Source organism: Apium graveolens, chromosome 4 (assembly GCF_009905375.1).
Source record: "Apium graveolens cultivar Ventura chromosome 4, ASM990537v1, whole genome shotgun sequence".
NCBI lineage: Eukaryota > Viridiplantae > Streptophyta > Magnoliopsida > Apiales > Apiaceae > Apium > Apium graveolens.
Genome location: NC_133650.1, coordinates 156,343,613 through 156,348,100, shown reverse-complemented (window position 1 = coordinate 156,348,100; position 4,488 = coordinate 156,343,613). Strand labels below are relative to the sequence as shown.

At 40.0% G+C, this 4,488-nt stretch overlaps 1 non-coding gene across 1 annotated transcript; it reads right to left on the bottom strand.

Moving 5' to 3' along the window:
* Positions 1-3,007: 3,007 nt before the first annotated feature.
* Positions 3,008-3,114, bottom strand: LOC141722525 (small nucleolar RNA R71). Its single transcript, XR_012575541.1, has one exon. It is a non-coding gene; the product is annotated as a small nucleolar RNA R71 (small nucleolar RNA).
* Between the last annotated feature and the right edge of the window lie 1,374 nt (positions 3,115-4,488).

Here is a 4,488-nt window from a genome sequence, read left to right as displayed (position 1 = left end):
CAATAGTTATACCGAAAGTCATGCCAGTACAGTTGATTGTCCTACCGAAAGTCTTGTTAGTTCAAAAGAATAGTCCTACCGATTGTCATTGCAGTTCATTTCCATTTCGGCTGTCATGATAAAAGAAGTAGAAGACATTCATTAAACACACTTGAATACACAGCCAACCATTTGAAGAACACAAAACAAACAGAAGCAGAGAAATTATTGTAAAATCCTCAGAGCATTTATTTCTAGCAGTTATTGTTAAATCCAATCCACTAGAAATTCTTTTGTTGTTCTTGTGTAACTATCTAGCGGATCAAAATCCCTAGAACTTAATCTCAAATCGCTTTTAGCATTTGATTCTAATTATTGCAAAAATAGAAAAAGTTCATGTCGAATTTATTCTAAATTTGTGATAATTAATTTGAGATTAATTCCTTGTAACAGATACCGTTGTTGTAACTCATTTCAAGTTTAATAAAAGTTTTATTTAACTTGAATTTTGTTTCAATTCTTATTCTGCATTTTATTCGATTAAACGGTAAAGTTTGTATTCAACCCCCCTTCTACAAACATATTGGGACCTAACATCCTTTGAAATCAAGCCATATCCCACAGTATAACCTTTGCTGTCATCTCCAAAAGTGATACTTGGGCCAGCTCTCTCTTCAAACTCTGTGAGCAGGGTAGAATCACCAGTCATGTGTCTTGAACAACCACTATCCAAGTACCAAAGATTCCTTCTGTTTCCCTGCACACATCAAAATCAAATCAAGTTGATTTTGGTACCCAAGTTTCCTTGGGTCCTGCCTTGTTAGCTTTCTTCTTCTGTTTCTTAGGTCTTAACTTATTTGACTTAGGAATTTCAGATTCTTCCTTAGTCATTTGGGTTGGTGATAAGTGGCATTTTATACCACTTAGAACGTCTTAAAATGACTTAAATTGGTGTCTTGAAATCAAGTATTTTGTGTATTTGATGCGTTTTTCTAGTGTTTATGCATTTCAGGGTATTAGTTGCATTTCGGAGGAGGAATCATCAAGAATAAGCCTTGGCATGTGTTCACCATTGCGAGAGGAAGAGAACGGGCAGATTACGGCGAAGAAACGGAGCAAACCGGGAATTTTTCCAGTAGGGTCCTGCGCGCCCACGCAGCAATGCTGAGCGGCCGCGCAGCAGCCTTGCGCGCCCGCGCAGAAATGCTGAGCGGCCGCACAGGGTCGGGGAAAAAGCTGAATTATTTTAGACTTCTACTTCTGTTTGGCTTCCAACTTCTATGTAATCTGAGTTTTATGGGACTATTATATAAGTAGATTTAAGACGTTTTCATAGAAAAATAAGAAGGAGATTATGTTTTAAATTGTGTTGGCGCAAGAAGCGAAGGAGATAAGGAAGAAGACCGATTTAGCACACTGCAGCGAAGAGGAAGCATATATTCTTGTGATTCTTGTTTCGTTGTAACGTTGGATGCTAGTTTTCTTGCTTTGACTTATTTACTCTTGTGACGTACTCTGTTTTAATATAATTAGTTTAGTTATTATTTTCTTGTGTTGATTATCATGATTTCATATGAACCCATGATGGCGATAAGTTCTATTATGGGCTAATCGTGATCATGGGGTTGCAACGGATTTATTATGAAATTCTTTAGTTAATTGTTTAATACTTTAGTGTGTGATGATTGCATGATATCTAGTATTGGTTGTGCGTATTCGTCTTATGTGCGTCGCGAACATATAAGATAGGGGGTTAATCTCTTGTGAAGCGACGGTGGACCTTGAGATTTAGAACTTGCCATGCTAGCATAGGTTCATGTACGTTGTGCATGATTAGTGGGTAACTCTAACAGTTTTATTTGCCCTATGTAATCAAAAGGAATAACTTGTGCTTAAATCGTTGTGTTGTCAATTTCTGTAGACATATAGGAACTCAACATAATTGATGACTATTCAACTTCTATCTAATTGTCGATGCTTGGTAGAATGGTATTAGTACAATGAAAGTTGGCTTTTATCAGTTTCGTGTTATTCGATTAATATCATCACTGTCACATGCTAAAGGTAATAACAATGGCTATAGAAGGAAGTAATAATGAAGTTGTGATCTCATGAGTGTTTTATTATTGATAAGTTGAAGTGTTAGTTAAGTGGTTAATTAAGTAGTTAATTATAGTTAATATTTAATGAACAATTTTAAGTGTTATTATCTTAACATTGAGAAGTAGTCATACATTGGTGAGTGAGTTTAATTAGACAAAAACTTAGTCTGAGTCTCTGAGGGAACGAACTAGAAAGTATTCTATATTATTTGTGAACGCGTATACTTGCATGAATATTAGTGCGTGATTTCGCCCTAACAAGTTTTTGGCGCCGTTGCCGGGGACTCGGCGTATTTGTTTAGTTTATGTACTTACCATCATTGGTCATTAGGACTCAGTGATTAGGACGTAGTAGTTAATTACTCTTTTCGGTTGTGTTTCAGGTACTTTAGCAAGCGTTTATGCAAACTCGTTCTCGTGCTCGCAAGAGGACCTTAGATACAGCTGAGGAGAAAGACAAAGTTCTTGATACTCCGGAGAAGTTAGATTTTGAGGATTCGGATTCAGGAACTGAGCAGAAAGAACCAGTACACATGGGAGATCGTATTGTTCAAGCTGATCCAGCTCTTATGGATTTTTCTCGGCCTAAAATTGATGACATTCAGTCAAGCATCCTTCATCCGGCTATTCAAGCTAACACCTTTGAAATCAAGCCGGGCACTATTCAGATGGTGCAGAATTCTGTTTCTTTTGGAGGAGCGGCAACTGAAGACCCCAACATGCACATAAGGAATTTTGTCGAGATCTGCAGCACTTTTAAGTATAATGGCGTGACTGATGAGGCTATCAAGTTGAGGCTTTTCCCATTCTCACTGAGGGATAAGGCTAAAGACTGGTTACATTCTGAACCAGCTGGGTCCATCACTACGTGGCAAGATCTTGTGCAAAAGTTTCTGGTGAAGTTTTATCCAATGGAAAAGACTGCTGCTATGAGGAGTGCTCTTACTCAGTTTGCGCAGCAACCTACAGAATCTATGTGCGAGGCTTGGGAATGCTACAAGGAAATGTTGAGAAAATGTCCACATCATGGAATGCCGGATTGGATGGTAATCACTGGTTTTTATAATGGTTTGGGGGCCCAATCTCGGCCCATGCTCGATGCAGCAGCTGGAGGCGCCTTATGGGCTAAAAGCTATACTGAGGCGTATAATCTTATAGAGACAATGGCTGCAAATGAGCATCAAAACCCAACTCAGAGGATGACGTCAGGCAAGGTAGCAGGTATTCTGGAAGTTGATGCAGCCACCGCTATTGCAGCCCAGCTCCAAGCGCTATCAATGAAGGTTGATTCTTTGCCTACGTATGGAGTTAATCAAATAGCTATGGTTTGTGAGCTTTGTGCAGGTTCTCATGCTACGGATCAGTGTTCTCTTGTCAACGAATCTGTTCAGTATGTGAATAATTATCAGTGACAACAGCAGCCTGTGCCAGCGACCTATCATCCTAACAACAGAAATCATCCAAATTTCAGCTGGGAGAATAATCAGAATGCTATTCAGCCACCATATCAGCAAGGAGTAAGTAAACAGTTTAACCCACATGGATTCCAGCAACTACAGCAGTATGCTACAAGGCAATCATATCCTCAACAGGGAAGTGCAGCTGCACCTACTAGTGCTGATTTTGAGGAACTTAAGCTGTTGTGCAAGAGTCAGGCGGTTTCTATCAAGACCTTGGAAAATCAAATCGGTCAATTAGCCAATGCAGTGCTCAATCATCAACCTGGCACTCTTCCCAGTGACACGGAAGTACCAGGCAGGAAGGAAGCTAAAGAGCAAGTCAAGGCTATTACCTTAAGGTCTGGAAAAGTAGCTGATTCTGAAAAGGCAAAAGAAGTCGAAGCTGAAGTTAGAGATGAAGAATCTAAGCAAAAGGAGAAAGCGGCGGAACCAAAGAAGACTACTGTTGAACACACTCTGCCTGAGGCTAATACAGGGGAGAAACAGCTCTATCCTCCACCACCTTTTCCTAAGAGATTGCAGCAACAAAAGCTGGATAGACAGTTCGGGAAGTTTCTGGAGGTGTTCAAGAAACTTCACATCAATATACCTTTCGCTGAGGCTCTGGAACAAATGCCTAGTTATGCGAAGTTTATGAAGACTATTCTTTCAAGGAAGGTGAAACTGGATGACCTTGAAACCGTTGCTCTCACGGAAGAATGCAGCGCGGTTCTGCAACAAAAGTTACCACCAAAACTGAAAGATCCAGGAAGCTTCACCATTCCTTGCACCATTGGCAATCTAACTTTTGACAAGTGTCTTTGCGATTTGGGAGAAAGCATTAATCTGATGCCGTTGTCGATCTTTAAAAAGCTGGATCTGCCTGATCCAAAACCCACATACATGTCGCTACAATTGGCGGACCGTTCCATTACTTACCCAAGGGGCATAGTTGAGGATGTGCTCGT